The sequence below is a fragment of the Engystomops pustulosus genome, chromosome 7 (genome assembly GCF_040894005.1).
Source record: "Engystomops pustulosus chromosome 7, aEngPut4.maternal, whole genome shotgun sequence".
Lineage (NCBI taxonomy): Eukaryota > Metazoa > Chordata > Amphibia > Anura > Leptodactylidae > Engystomops > Engystomops pustulosus.
Genome location: NC_092417.1, coordinates 140,967,119 through 140,982,057, shown reverse-complemented (window position 1 = coordinate 140,982,057; position 14,939 = coordinate 140,967,119). Strand labels below are relative to the sequence as shown.

The following is a 14,939-nucleotide window of genomic DNA, read 5'->3' as shown; positions in this document are numbered from 1 at the left end:
GACAACAATAGCAGCTGGAACTTCGTGGAGAGCTAGAGGTTTGCGGTTCCATAGGTGATTGAGCCGCTTCTTAGCAGAGCAAGAATTGTTACCTGCTCTGCTTTCCATGCATAAGGCAGAATAGATGGATGGAAGACATGCCAGGGATGTCTGGAAATGGTTTGGCATCCCTTAGCATAGGTCCACCTTTCAAGGGTTTTCCATGCATCTTCTTGAGGCATTACTTACTGTAGGAGGCGAGGTATGACCCACTCAGCCCATGACCGATCAGCAAAACTCTGCAGGCACCGACTAGGCACACTTTGTTTGGAAGTTTGTCAAAGGGAACCACGGCGCTCACCAGGACGAGGTGGCCGAGTGGTTAAGGCGATGGACTGCTAATCCATTGTGCTCTGCATGCATGGGTTCGAATCCCATCCTCGTCGATTTCTTCTGCTTCGTCCAAGCTGAAATCTTTGTTTGCTAATCCTCTTTTTACTGGACAAGCAGTGATTGTCCCCTCCATGGTGGACTTTAACTGTGACCTCTCAAGACGGCTCTTATTAAAGCTAGGAAAGACGCATATTTGTTGTGTGGCATACAAGTTACGTGGCATATCAACGGGTTAAGTCCACTCTTTTTATTTTTCATGCTTGATGGCATCCTCGGCCTTCTCATGAAGATGAAGGCCTCTTTGTCCTTTGCAGCCTTTAGCTGGTACTGATTCTAGATCCCCTGACTGGTCTACCTTTGGACTGTGTGAAAGACAAGTAAGATGTCAGACGTGAGCGAATAACTTTTTTTTGGTTTGCTTCAGAAGCTCAAAAGAGAAGAAAGAAAGGCACTGCTGAGATTCGAACTCAGGATCTCCTGTTTACTAGACAGGCGCTTTAACCAACTAAGCCACAGCGCCTTGTGATGGCAAAGCTGGCACAGCTGTGCAGCTTAAAAAAAACGCCACTGCTATCGGATGTTTCCAATTCCTGCAACCTTTCATGACCTGATGGGGTGGCTCAAACCTTCACGGTTTTTCTTTTCAGGGCTGGAAAAAGGAAGGTGAGCAGATACTAGGTAGACAACTGAGGTGTGTCCCTTTATCCGCAGTCGTTTTCCACTGCTTTCTTTAAGGGCCCACACGGTACTGGAGTTCTGTTCCATACTTGGCAGCAACTTGTAAAAGGATGAAGCTTTCAGTCATGACAATTAGAAAAGCAAAAACTTTTTGAAAAAGGCATCCACACCGACAAATTTGCAGACAACAATAGCAGCTGGAACTTCGTGGAGAGCTAGAGGTTTGCGGTTCCATAGGTGATTGAGCCGCTTCTTAGCAGAGCAAGAATTGTTACCTGCTCTGCTTTCCATGCATAAGGCAGAATAGATGGATGGAAGACATGCCAGGGATGTCTGGAAATGGTTTGGCATCCCTTAGCATAGGTCCACCTTTCAAGGGTTTTCCATGCATCTTCTTGAGGCATTACTTACTGTAGGAGGCGAGGTATGACCCACTCAGCCCATGACCGATCAGCAAAACTCTGCAGGCACCGACTAGGCACACTTTGTTTGGAAGTTTGTCAAAGGGAACCACGGCGCTCACCAGGACGAGGTGGCCGAGTGGTTAAGGCGATGGACTGCTAATCCATTGTGCTCTGCATGCATGGGTTCGAATCCCATCCTCGTCGATTTCTTCTGCTTCGTCCAAGCTGAAATCTTTGTTTGCTAATCCTCTTTTTACTGGACAAGCAGTGATTGTCCCCTCCATGGTGGACTTTAACTGTGACCTCTCAAGACGGCTCTTATTAAAGCTAGGAAAGACGCATATTTGTTGTGTGGCATACAAGTTACGTGGCATATCAACGGGTTAAGTCCACTCTTTTTATTTTTCATGCTTGATGGCATCCTCGGCCTTCTCATGAAGATGAAGGCCTCTTTGTCCTTTGCAGCCTTTAGCTGGTACTGATTCTAGATCCCCTGACTGGTCTACCTTAGGACTGTGTGAAAGACAAGTAAGATGTCAGACGTGAGCGAATAACTTTTTTTTGGTTTGCTTCAGAAGCTCAAAAGAGAAGAAAGAAAGGCACTGCTGAGATTCGAACTCAGGATCTCCTGTTTACTAGACAGGCGCTTTAACCAACTAAGCCACAGCGCCTTGTGATGGCAAAGCTGGCACAGCTGTGCAGCTTAAAAAAAACGCCACTGCTATCGGATGTTTCCAATTCCTGCAACCTTTCATGACCTGATGGGGTGGCTCAAACCTTCACGGTTTTTCTTTTCAGGGCTGGAAAAAGGAAGGTGAGCAGATACTAGTTAGACAACTGAGGTGTGTCCCTTTATCCGCAGTCGTTTTCCACTGCTTTCTTTAAGGGCCCACACGGTACTGGAGTTCTGTTCCATACTTGGCAGCAACTTGTAAAAGGATGAAGCTTTCAGTCATGACAATTAGAAAAGCAAAAACTTTTTGAAAAAGGCATCCACACCGACAAATTTGCAGACGACAATAGCAGCTGGAACTTCGTGGAGAGCTAGAGGTTTGCGGTTCCATAGGTGATTGAGCCGCTTCTTAGCAGAGCAAGAATTGTTACCTGCTCTGCTTTCCATGCATAAGGCAGAATAGATGGATGGAAGACATGCCAGGGATGTCTGGAAATGGTTTGGCATCCCTTAGCATAGGTCCACCTTTCAAGGGTTTTCCATGCATCTTCTTGAGGCATTACTTACTGTAGGAGGCGAGGTATGACCCACTCAGCCCATGACCGATCAGCAAAACTCTGCAGGCACCGACTAGGCACACTTTGTTTGGGAGTTTGTTAAAGGGAACCTACCAGGACGAGGTGGCCGAGTGGTTAAGGCGATGGACTGCTAATCCATTGTGCTCTGCATGCATGGGTTCGAATCCCATCCTCGTTGATTTCTTCTGCTTCGTCCAAGCTGAAATCTTTGTTTGCTAATCCTCTTTTTACTGGACAAGCAGTGATTGTCCCCTCCATGGTGGACTTTAACTGTGACCTCTCAAGACGGCTCTTATTAAAGCTAGGAAAGACGCATATTTGTTGTGTGGCATACAAGTTACGTGGCATATCAACGGGTTAAGTCCACTCTTTTTATTTTTCATGCTTGATGGCATCCTCGGCCTTCTCATGAAGATGAAGGCCTCTTTGTCCTTTGCAGCCTTTAGCTGGTACTGATTCTAGATCCCCTGACTGGTCTACCTTTGGACTGTGTGAAAGACAAGTAAGATGTCAGACGTGAGCGAATAACTTTTTTTTGGTTTGCTTCAGAAGCTCAAAAGAGAAGAAAGAAAGGCACTGCTGAGATTCGAACTCAGGATCTCCTGTTTACTAGACAGGCGCTTTAACCAACTAAGCCACAGCGCCTTGTGATGGCAAAGCTGGCACAGCTGTGCAGCTTAAAAAAAACGCCACTGCTATCGGATGTTTCCAATTCCTGCAACCTTTCATGACCTGATGGGGTGGCTCAAACCTTCATGGTTTTTCTTTTCAGGGCTGGAAAAAGGAAGGTGAGCAGATACTAGGTAGACAACTGAGGTGTGTCCCTTTATCCGCAGTCGTTTTCCACTGCTTTCTTTAAGGGCCCACACGGTACTGGAGTTCTGTTCCATACTTGGCAGCAACTTGTAAAAGGATGAAGCTTTCAGTCATGACAATTAGAAAAGCAAAAACTTTTTGAAAAAGGCATCCACACCGACAAATTTGCAGACGACAATAGCAGCTGGAACTTCGTGGAGAGCTAGAGGTTTGCGGTTCCATAGGTGATTGAGCCGCTTCTTAGCAGAGCAAGAATTGTTACCTGCTCTGCTTTCCATGCATAAGGCAGAATAGATGGATGGAAGACATGCCAGGGATGTCTGGAAATGGTTTGGCATCCCTAAGCATAGGTCCACCTTTCAAGGGTTTTCCATGCATCTTCTTGAGGCATTACTTACTGTAGGAGGCGAGGTATGACCCACTCAGCCCATGACCGATCAGCAAAACTCTGCAGGCACCGACTAGGCACACTTTGTTTGGGAGTTTGTCAAAGGGAACCACGGCGCTCACCAGGACAAGGTGGCCGAGTGGTTAAGGCGATGGACTGCTAATCCATTGTGCTCTGCATGCATGGGTTCGAATCCCATCCTCGTCGATTTCTTCTGCTTCGTCCAAGCTGAAATCTTTGTTTGCTAATCCTCTTTTTACTGGACAAGCAGTGATTGTCCCCTCCATGGTGGACTTTAACTGTGACCTCTCAAAACGGCTCTTATTAAAGCTAGGAAAGACGCATATTTGTTGTGTGGCATACAAGTTACGTGGCATATCAACGGGTTAAGTCCACTCTTTTTATTTTTCATGCTTGATGGCATCCTCGGCCTTCTCATGAAGATGAAGGCCTCTTTGTCCTTTGCAGCCTTTAGCTGGTACTGATTCTAGATCCCCTGACTGGTCTACCTTTGGACTGTGTGAAAGACAAGTAAGATGTCAGACGTGAGCGAATAACTTTTTTTTGGTTTGCTTCAGAAGCTCAAAAGAGAAGAAAGAAAGGCACTGCTGAGATTCGAACTCAGGATCTCCTGTTTACTAGACAGGCGCTTTAACCAACTAAGCCACAGCGCCTTGTGATGGCAAAGCTGGCACAGCTGTGCAGCTTAAAAAAAACGCCACTGCTATCGGATGTTTCCAATTCCTGCAATCTTTCATGACCTGATGGGGTGGCTCAAACCTTCACGGTTTTTCTTTTCAGGGCTGGAAAAAGGAAGGTGAGCAGATACTAGGTAGACAACTGAGGTGTGTCCCTTTATCCGCAGTCGTTTTCCACTGCTTTCTTTAAGGGCCCACACGGTACTGGAGTTCTGTTCCATACTTGGCAGCAACTTGTAAAAGGATGAAGCTTTCAGTCATGACAATTAGAAAAGCAAAAACTTTTTGAAAAAGGCATCCACACCGACAAATTTGCAGACGACAATAGCAGCTGGAACTTCGTGGAGAGCTAGAGGTTTGCGGTTCCATAGGTGATTGAGCCGCTTCTTAGCAGAGCAAGAATTGTTACCTGCTCTGCTTTCCATGCATAAGGCAGAATAGATGGATGGAAGACATGCCAGGGATGTCTGGAAATGGTTTGGCATCCCTTAGCATAGGTCCACCTTTCAAGGGTTTTCCATGCATCTTCTTGAGGCATTACTTACTGTAGGAGGCGAGGTATGACCCACTCAGCCCATGACCGATCAGCAAAACTCTGCAGGCACCGACTAGGCACACTTTGTTTGGGAGTTTGTCAAAGGGAACCACGGCGCTCACCAGGACGAGGTGGCCGAGTGGTTAAGGCGATGGACTGCTAATCCATTGTGCTCTGCATGCATGGGTTCGAATCCCATCCTCGTCGATTTCTTCTGCTTCGTCCAAGCTGAAATCTTTGTTTGCTAATCCTCTTTTTACTGGACAAGCAGTGATTGTCCCCTCCATGGTGGACTTTAACTGTGACCTCTCAAGACGGCTCTTATTAAAGCTAGGAAAGACGCATATTTGTTGTGTGGCATACAAGTTACGTGGCATATCAACGGGTTAAGTCCACTCTTTTTATTTTTCATGCTTGATGGCATCCTCGGCCTTCTCATGAAGATGAAGGCCTCTTTGTCCTTTGCAGCCTTTAGCTGGTACTGATTCTAGATCCCCTGACTGGTCTACCTTTGGACTGTGTGAAAGACAAGTAAGATGTCAGACGTGAGCGAATAACTTTTTTTTGGTTTGCTTCAGAAGCTCAAAAGAGAAGAAAGAAAGGCACTGCTGAGATTCGAACTCAGGATCTCCTGTTTACTAGACAGGCGCTTTAACCAACTAAGCCACAGCGCCTTGTGATGGCAAAGCTGGCACAGCTGTGCAGCTTAAAAAAAACGCCACTGCTATCGGATGTTTCCAATTCCTGCAACCTTTCATGACCTGATGGGGTGGCTCAAACCTTCACGGTTTTTCTTTTCAGGGCTGGAAAAAGGAAGGTGAGCAGATACTAGGTAGACAACTGAGGTGTGTCCCTTTATCCGCAGTCGTTTTCCACTGCTTTCTTTAAGGGCCCACACGGTACTGGAGTTCTGTTCCATACTTGGCAGCAACTTGTAAAAGGATGAAGCTTTCAGTCATGACAATTAGAAAAGCAAAAACTTTTTGAAAAAGGCATCCACACCGACAAATTTGCAGACGACAATAGCAGCTGGAACTTCGTGGAGAGCTAGAGGTTTGCGGTTCCATAGGTGATTGAGCCGCTTCTTAGCAGAGCAAGAATTGTTACCTGCTCTGCTTTCCATGCATAAGGCAGAATAGATGGATGGAAGACATGCCAGGGATGTCTGGAAATGGTTTGGCATCCCTTAGCATAGGTCCACCTTTTAAGGGTTTTCCATGCATCTTCTTGAGGCATTACTTACTGTAGGAGGCGAGGTATGACCCACTCAGCCCATGACCGATCAGCAAAACTCTGCAGGCACCGACTAGGCACACTTTGTTTGGGAGTTTGTCAAAGGGAACCACGGCGCTCACCGGGACGAGGTGGCCGTGTGGTTAAGGCGATGGACTGCTAATCCATTGTGCTCTGCATGCATGGGTTTGAATCCCATCCTCGTTGATTTCTTCTGCTTCGTCCAAGCTGAAATCTTTGTTTGCTAATCCTCTTTTTACTGGACAAGCAGTGATTGTCCCCTCCATGGTGGACTTTAACTGTGACCTCTCAAGACGGCTCTTATTAAAGCTAGGAAAGACGCATATTTGTTGTGTGGCATACAAGTTACGTGGCATATCAACGGGTTAAGTCCACTCTTTTTATTTTTCATGCTTGATGGCATCCTCGGCCTTCTCATGAAGATGAAGGCCTCTTTGTCCTTTGCAGCCTTTAGCTGGTACTGATTCTAGATCCCCTGACTGGTCTACCTTTGGACTGTGTGAAAGACAAGTAAGATGTCAGACGTGAGCGAATAACTTTTTTTTGGTTTGCTTCAGAAGCTCAAAAGAGAAGAAAGAAAGGCACTGCTGAGATTCGAACTCAGGATCTCCTGTTTACTAGACAGGCGCTTTAACCAACTAAGCCACAGCGCCTTGTGATGGCAAAGCTGGCACAGCTGTGCAGCTTAAAAAAAACGCCACTGCTATCGGATGTTTCCAATTCCTGCAACCTTTCATGACCTGATGGGGTGGCTCAAACCTTCATGGTTTTTCTTTTCAGGGCTGGAAAAAGGAAGGTGAGCAGATACTAGGTAGACAACTGAGGTGTGTCCCTTTATCCGCAGTCGTTTTCCACTGCTTTCTTTAAGGGCCCACACGGTACTGGAGTTCTGTTCCATACTTGGCAGCAACTTGTAAAAGGATGAAGCTTTCAGTCATGACAATTAGAAAAGCAAAAACTTTTTGAAAAAGGCATCCACACCGACAAATTTGCAGACGACAATAGCAGCTGGAACTTCGTGGAGAGCTAGAGGTTTGCGGTTCCATAGGTGATTGAGCCGCTTCTTAGCAGAGCAAGAATTGTTACCTGCTCTGCTTTCCATGCATAAGGCAGAATAGATGGATGGAAGACATGCCAGGGATGTCTGGAAATGGTTTGGCATCCCTTAGCATAGGTCCACCTTTCAAGGGTTTTCCATGCATCTTCTTGAGGCATTACTTACTGTAGGAGGCGAGGTATGACCCACTCAGCCCATGACCGATCAGCAAAACTCTGCAGGCACCGACTAGGCACACTTTGTTTGGGAGTTTGTCAAAGGGAACCACGGCGCTCACCGGGACGAGGTGGCCGAGTGGTTAAGGTGATGGACTGCTAATCCATTGTGCTCTGCATGCATGGGTTCGAATCCCATCCTCGTCGATTTCTTCTGCTTCGTCCAAGCTGAAATCTTTGTTTGCTAATCCTCTTTTTACTGGACAAGCAGTGATTGTCCCCTCCATGGTGGACTTTAACTGTGACCTCTCAAGACGGCTCTTATTAAAGCTAGGAAAGACGCATATTTGTTGTGTGGCATACAAGTTACGTGGCATATCAACGGGTTAAGTCCACTCTTTTTATTTTTCATGCTTGATGGCATCCTCGGCCTTCTCATGAAGATGAAGGCCTCTTTGTCCTTTGCAGCCTTTAGCTGGTACTGATTCTAGATCCCCTGACTGGTCTACCTTTGGACTGTGTGAAAGACAAGTAAGATGTCAGACGTGAGCGAATAACTTTTTTTTGGTTTGCTTCAGAAGCTCAAAAGAGAAGAAAGAAAGGCACTGCTGAGATTCAAACTCAGGATCTCCTGTTTACTAGACAGGCGCTTTAACCAACTAAGCCACAGCGCCTTGTGATGGCAAAGCTGGCACAGCTGTGCAGCTTAAAAAAAACGCCACTGCTATCGGATGTTTCCAATTCCTGCAACCTTTCATGACCTGATGGGGTGGCTCAAACCTTCACGGTTTTTCTTTTCAGGGCTGGAAAAAGGAAGGTGAGCAGATACTAGGTAGACAACTGAGGTGTGTCCCTTTATCCGCAGTCGTTTTCCACTGCTTTCTTTAAGGGCCCACACGGTACTGGAGTTCTGTTCCATACTTGGCAGCAACTTGTAAAAGGATGAAGCTTTCAGTCATGACAATTAGAAAAGCAAAAACTTTTTGAAAAAGGCATCCACACCGACAAATTTGCAGACGACAATAGCAGCTGGAACTTCGTGGAGAGCTAGAGGTTTGCGGTTCCATAGGTGATTGAGCCGCTTCTTAGCAGAGCAAGAATTGTTACCTGCTCTGCTTTCCATGCATAAGGCAGAATAGATGGATGAAAGACATGCCAGGGATGTCTGGAAATGGTTTGGCATCCCTTAGCATAGGTCCACCTTTCAAGGGTTTTCCATGCATCTTCTTGAGGCATTACTTACTGTAGGAGGCGAGGTATGACCCACTCAGCCCATGACCGATCAGCAAAACTCTGCAGGCACCGACTAGGCACACTTTGTTTGGGAGTTTGTCAAAGGGAACCACGGCGCTCACCGGGACGAGGTGGCCGTGTGGTTAAGGCGATGGACTGCTAATCCATTGTGCTCTGCATGCATGGGTTCGAATCCCATCCTCGTTGATTTCTTCTGCTTCGTCCAAGCTGAAATCTTTGTTTGCTAATCCTCTTTTTACTGGACAAGCAGTGATTGTCCCCTCCATGGTGGACTTTAACTGTGACCTCTCAAGACGGCTCTTATTAAAGCTAGGAAAGACGCATATTTGTTGTGTGGCATACAAGTTACGTGGCATATCAACGGGTTAAGTCCACTCTTTTTATTTTTCATGCTTGATGGCATCCTCGGCCTTCTCATGAAGATGAAGGCCTCTTTGTCCTTTGCAGCCTTTAGCTGGTACTGATTCTAGATCCCCTGACTGGTCTACCTTTGGACTGTGTGAAAGACAAGTAAGATGTCAGACGTGAGCGAATAACTTTTTTTTGGTTTGCTTCAGAAGCTCAAAAGAGAAGAAAGAAAGGCACTGCTGAGATTCGAACTCAGGATCTCCTGTTTACTAGACAGGCGCTTTAACCAACTAAGCCACAGCGCCTTGTGATGGCAAAGCTGGCACAGCTGTGCAGCTTAAAAAAAACGCCACTGCTATCGGATGTTTCCAATTCCTGCAACCTTTCATGACCTGATGGGGTGGCTCAAACCTTCATGGTTTTTCTTTTCAGGGCTGGAAAAAGGAAGGTGAGCAGATACTAGGTAGACAACTGAGGTGTGTCCCTTTATCCGCAGTCGTTTTCCACTGCTTTCTTTAAGGGCCCACACGGTACTGGAGTTCTGTTCCATACTTGGCAGCAACTTGTAAAAGGATGAAGCTTTCAGTCATGACAATTAGAAAAGCAAAAACTTTTTGAAAAAGGCATCCACACCGACAAATTTGCAGACGACAATAGCAGCTGGAACTTCGTGGAGAGCTAGAGGTTTGCGGTTCCATAGGTGATTGAGCCGCTTCTTAGCAGAGCAAGAATTGTTACCTGCTCTGCTTTCCATGCATAAGGCAGAATAGATGGATGGAAGACATGCCAGGGATGTCTGGAAATGGTTTGGCATCCCTTAGCATAGGTCCACCTTTCAAGGGTTTTCCATGCATCTTCTTGAGGCATTACTTACTGTAGGAGGCGAGGTATGACCCACTCAGCCCATGACCGATCAGCAAAACTCTGCAGGCACCGACTAGGCACACTTTGTTTGGGAGTTTGTCAAAGGGAACCACGGCGCTCACCGGGACGAGGTGGCCGAGTGGTTAAGGTGATGGACTGCTAATCCATTGTGCTCTGCATGCATGGGTTCGAATCCCATCCTCGTCGATTTCTTCTGCTTCGTCCAAGCTGAAATCTTTGTTTGCTAATCCTCTTTTTACTGGACAAGCAGTGATTGTCCCCTCCATGGTGGACTTTAACTGTGACCTCTCAAGACGGCTCTTATTAAAGCTAGGAAAGACGCATATTTGTTGTGTGGCATACAAGTTACGTGGCATATCAACGGGTTAAGTCCACTCTTTTTATTTTTCATGCTTGATGGCATCCTCGGCCTTCTCATGAAGATGAAGGCCTCTTTGTCCTTTGCAGCCTTTAGCTGGTACTGATTCTAGATCCCCTGACTGGTCTACCTTTGGACTGTGTGAAAGACAAGTAAGATGTCAGACGTGAGCGAATAACTTTTTTTTGGTTTGCTTCAGAAGCTCAAAAGAGAAGAAAGAAAGGCACTGCTGAGATTCAAACTCAGGATCTCCTGTTTACTAGACAGGCGCTTTAACCAACTAAGCCACAGCGCCTTGTGATGGCAAAGCTGGCACAGCTGTGCAGCTTAAAAAAAACGCCACTGCTATCGGATGTTTCCAATTCCTGCAACCTTTCATGACCTGATGGGGTGGCTCAAACCTTCACGGTTTTTCTTTTCAGGGCTGGAAAAAGGAAGGTGAGCAGATACTAGGTAGACAACTGAGGTGTGTCCCTTTATCCGCAGTCGTTTTCCACTGCTTTCTTTAAGGGCCCACACGGTACTGGAGTTCTGTTCCATACTTGGCAGCAACTTGTAAAAGGATGAAGCTTTCAGTCATGACAATTAGAAAAGCAAAAACTTTTTGAAAAAGGCATCCACACCGACAAATTTGCAGACGACAATAGCAGCTGGAACTTCGTGGAGAGCTAGAGGTTTGCGGTTCCATAGGTGATTGAGCCGCTTCTTAGCAGAGCAAGAATTGTTACCTGCTCTGCTTTCCATGCATAAGGCAGAATAGATGGATGGAAGACATGCCAGGGATGTCTGGAAATGGTTTGGCATCCCTTAGCATAGGTCCACCTTTCAAGGGTTTTCCATGCATCTTCTTGAGGCATTACTTACTGTAGGAGGCGAGGTATGACCCACTCAGCCCATGACCGATCAGCAAAACTCTGCAGGCACCGACTAGGCACACTTTGTTTGGGAGTTTGTCAAAGGGAACCACGGCGCTCACCGGGACGAGGTGGCCGTGTGGTTAAGGCGATGGACTGCTAATCCATTGTGCTCTGCATGCATGGGTTCGAATCCCATCCTCGTTGATTTCTTCTGCTTCGTCCAAGCTGAAATCTTTGTTTGCTAATCCTCTTTTTACTGGACAAGCAGTGATTGTCCCCTCCATGGTGGACTTTAACTGTGACCTCTCAAGACGGCTCTTATTAAAGCTAGGAAAGACGCATATTTGTTGTGTGGCATACAAGTTACGTGGCATATCAACGGGTTAAGTCCACTCTTTTTATTTTTCATGCTTGATGGCATCCTCGGCCTTCTCATGAAGATGAAGGCCTCTTTGTCCTTTGCAGCCTTTAGCTGGTACTGATTCTAGATCCCCTGACTGGTCTACCTTTGGACTGTGTGAAAGACAAGTAAGATGTCAGACGTGAGCGAATAACTTTTTTTTGGTTTGCTTCAGAAGCTCAAAAGAGAAGAAAGAAAGGCACTGCTGAGATTCGAACTCAGGATCTCCTGTTTACTAGACAGGCGCTTTAACCAACTAAGCCACAGCGCCTTGTGATGGCAAAGCTGGCACAGCTGTGCAGCTTAAAAAAAACGCCACTGCTATCGGATGTTTCCAATTCCTGCAACCTTTCATGACCTGATGGGGTGGCTCAAACCTTCATGGTTTTTCTTTTCAGGGCTGGAAAAAGGAAGGTGAGCAGATACTAGGTAGACAACTGAGGTGTGTCCCTTTATCCGCAGTCGTTTTCCACTGCTTTCTTTAAGGGCCCACACGGTACTGGAGTTCTGTTCCATACTTGGCAGCAACTTGTAAAAGGATGAAGCTTTCAGTCATGACAATTAGAAAAGCAAAAACTTTTTGAAAAAGGCATCCACACCGACAAATTTGCAGACGACAATAGCAGCTGGAACTTCGTGGAGAGCTAGAGGTTTGCGGTTCCATAGGTGATTGAGCCGCTTCTTAGCAGAGCAAGAATTGTTACCTGCTCTGCTTTCCATGCATAAGGCAGAATAGATGGATGGAAGACATGCCAGGGATGTCTGGAAATGGTTTGGCATCCCTTAGCATAGGTCCACCTTTCAAGGGTTTTCCATGCATCTTCTTGAGGCATTACTTACTGTAGGAGGCGAGGTATGACCCACTCAGCCCATGACCGATCAGCAAAACTCTGCAGGCACCGACTAGGCACACTTTGTTTGGGAGTTTGTCAAAGGGAACCACGGCGCTCACCGGGACGAGGTGGCCGAGTGGTTAAGGTGATGGACTGCTAATCCATTGTGCTCTGCATGCATGGGTTCGAATCCCATCCTCGTCGATTTCTTCTGCTTCGTCCAAGCTGAAATCTTTGTTTGCTAATCCTCTTTTTACTGGACAAGCAGTGATTGTCCCCTCCATGGTGGACTTTAACTGTGACCTCTCAAGACGGCTCTTATTAAAGCTAGGAAAGACGCATATTTGTTGTGTGGCATACAAGTTACGTGGCATATCAACGGGTTAAGTCCACTCTTTTTATTTTTCATGCTTGATGGCATCCTCGGCCTTCTCATGAAGATGAAGGCCTCTTTGTCCTTTGCAGCCTTTAGCTGGTACTGATTCTAGATCCCCTGACTGGTCTACCTTTGGACTGTGTGAAAGACAAGTAAGATGTCAGACGTGAGCGAATAACTTTTTTTTGGTTTGCTTCAGAAGCTCAAAAGAGAAGAAAGAAAGGCACTGCTGAGATTCAAACTCAGGATCTCCTGTTTACTAGACAGGCGCTTTAACCAACTAAGCCACAGCGCCTTGTGATGGCAAAGCTGGCACAGCTGTGCAGCTTAAAAAAAACGCCACTGCTATCGGATGTTTCCAATTCCTGCAACCTTTCATGACCTGATGGGGTGGCTCAAACCTTCACGGTTTTTCTTTTCAGGGCTGGAAAAAGGAAGGTGAGCAGATACTAGGTAGACAACTGAGGTGTGTCCCTTTATCCGCAGTCGTTTTCCACTGCTTTCTTTAAGGGCCCACACGGTACTGGAGTTCTGTTCCATACTTGGCAGCAACTTGTAAAAGGATGAAGCTTTCAGTCATGACAATTAGAAAAGCAAAAACTTTTTGAAAAAGGCATCCACACCGACAAATTTGCAGACGACAATAGCAGCTGGAACTTCGTGGAGAGCTAGAGGTTTGCGGTTCCATAGGTGATTGAGCCGCTTCTTAGCAGAGCAAGAATTGTTACCTGCTCTGCTTTCCATGCATAAGGCAGAATAGATGGATGGAAGACATGCCAGGGATGTCTGGAAATGGTTTGGCATCCCTTAGCATAGGTCCACCTTTCAAGGGTTTTCCATGCATCTTCTTGAGGCATTACTTACTGTAGGAGGCGAGGTATGACCCACTCAGCCCATGACCGATCAGCAAAACTCTGCAGGCACCGACTAGGCACACTTTGTTTGGGAGTTTGTCAAAGGGAACCACGGCGCTCACCGGGACGAGGTGGCCGTGTGGTTAAGGCGATGGACTGCTAATCCATTGTGCTCTGCATGCATGGGTTCGAATCCCATCCTCGTTGATTTCTTCTGCTTCGTCCAAGCTGAAATCTTTGTTTGCTAATCCTCTTTTTACTGGACAAGCAGTGATTGTCCCCTCCATGGTGGACTTTAACTGTGACCTCTCAAGACGGCTCTTATTAAAGCTAGGAAAGACGCATATTTGTTGTGTGGCATACAAGTTACGTGGCATATCAACGGGTTAAGTCCACTCTTTTTATTTTTCATGCTTGATGGCATCCTCGGCCTTCTCATGAAGATGAAGGCCTCTTTGTCCTTTGCAGCCTTTAGCTGGTACTGATTCTAGATCCCCTGACTGGTCTACCTTTGGACTGTGTGAAAGACAAGTAAGATGTCAGACGTGAGCGAATAACTTTTTTTTGGTTTGCTTCAGAAGCTCAAAAGAGAAGAAAGAAAGGCACTGCTGAGATTCGAACTCAGGATCTCCTGTTTACTAGACAGGCGCTTTAACCAACTAAGCCACAGCGCCTTGTGATGGCAAAGCTGGCACAGCTGTGCAGCTTAAAAAAAACGCCACTGCTATCGGATGTTTCCAATTCCTGCAACCTTTCATGACCTGATGGGGTGGCTCAAACCTTCATGGTTTTTCTTTTCAGGGCTGGAAAAAGGAAGGTGAGCAGATACTAGGTAGACAACTGAGGTGTGTCCCTTTATCCGCAGTCGTTTTCCACTGCTTTCTTTAAGGGCCCACACGGTACTGGAGTTCTGTTCCATACTTGGCAGCAACTTGTAAAAGGATGAAGCTTTCAGTCATGACAATTAGAAAAGCAAAAACTTTTTGAAAAAGGCATCCACACCGACAAATTTGCAGACGACAATAGCAGCTGGAACTTCGTGGAGAGCTAGAGGTTTGCGGTTCCATAGGTGATTGAGCCGCTTCTTAGCAGAGCAAGAATTGTTACCTGCTCTGCTTTCCATGCATAAGGCAGAATAGATGGATGGAAGACATGCCAGGGATGTC

General features: G+C 46.4%; 12 non-coding genes across 12 annotated transcripts; 3 read left to right on the top strand and 9 right to left on the bottom strand.

Annotated features, from left to right (window-relative positions):
- Positions 1 to 343: 343 nt before the first annotated feature.
- Positions 344 to 425, top strand: TRNAS-GCU (transfer RNA serine (anticodon GCU)). Its single transcript has one exon. It is a non-coding gene; the product is annotated as a tRNA-Ser (tRNA).
- Positions 426 to 818: 393 nt separating this feature from the next.
- Positions 819 to 892, bottom strand: TRNAT-AGU (transfer RNA threonine (anticodon AGU)). The gene has a single exon. It is a non-coding gene; the product is annotated as a tRNA-Thr (tRNA).
- Positions 893 to 1,576: 684 nt separating this feature from the next.
- On the top strand, positions 1,577 to 1,658 carry TRNAS-GCU (transfer RNA serine (anticodon GCU)). The gene has a single exon. It is a non-coding gene; the product is annotated as a tRNA-Ser (tRNA).
- A 393-nt stretch (positions 1,659 to 2,051) lies between these two features.
- On the bottom strand, positions 2,052 to 2,125 carry TRNAT-AGU (transfer RNA threonine (anticodon AGU)). The gene has a single exon. It is a non-coding gene; the product is annotated as a tRNA-Thr (tRNA).
- Positions 2,126 to 3,276: 1,151 nt separating this feature from the next.
- Positions 3,277 to 3,350, bottom strand: TRNAT-AGU (transfer RNA threonine (anticodon AGU)). The gene has a single exon. It is a non-coding gene; the product is annotated as a tRNA-Thr (tRNA).
- A 1,159-nt stretch (positions 3,351 to 4,509) lies between these two features.
- TRNAT-AGU (transfer RNA threonine (anticodon AGU)) lies at positions 4,510 to 4,583 on the bottom strand. The gene has a single exon. It is a non-coding gene; the product is annotated as a tRNA-Thr (tRNA).
- A 684-nt stretch (positions 4,584 to 5,267) lies between these two features.
- Positions 5,268 to 5,349, top strand: TRNAS-GCU (transfer RNA serine (anticodon GCU)). Its single transcript has one exon. It is a non-coding gene; the product is annotated as a tRNA-Ser (tRNA).
- A 393-nt stretch (positions 5,350 to 5,742) lies between these two features.
- TRNAT-AGU (transfer RNA threonine (anticodon AGU)) lies at positions 5,743 to 5,816 on the bottom strand. The gene has a single exon. It is a non-coding gene; the product is annotated as a tRNA-Thr (tRNA).
- A 1,159-nt stretch (positions 5,817 to 6,975) lies between these two features.
- On the bottom strand, positions 6,976 to 7,049 carry TRNAT-AGU (transfer RNA threonine (anticodon AGU)). The gene has a single exon. It is a non-coding gene; the product is annotated as a tRNA-Thr (tRNA).
- A 2,392-nt stretch (positions 7,050 to 9,441) lies between these two features.
- On the bottom strand, positions 9,442 to 9,515 carry TRNAT-AGU (transfer RNA threonine (anticodon AGU)). The gene has a single exon. It is a non-coding gene; the product is annotated as a tRNA-Thr (tRNA).
- Positions 9,516 to 11,907: 2,392 nt separating this feature from the next.
- TRNAT-AGU (transfer RNA threonine (anticodon AGU)) lies at positions 11,908 to 11,981 on the bottom strand. Its single transcript has one exon. It is a non-coding gene; the product is annotated as a tRNA-Thr (tRNA).
- Positions 11,982 to 14,373: 2,392 nt separating this feature from the next.
- TRNAT-AGU (transfer RNA threonine (anticodon AGU)) lies at positions 14,374 to 14,447 on the bottom strand. The gene has a single exon. It is a non-coding gene; the product is annotated as a tRNA-Thr (tRNA).
- Positions 14,448 to 14,939: the final 492 nt, after the last annotated feature.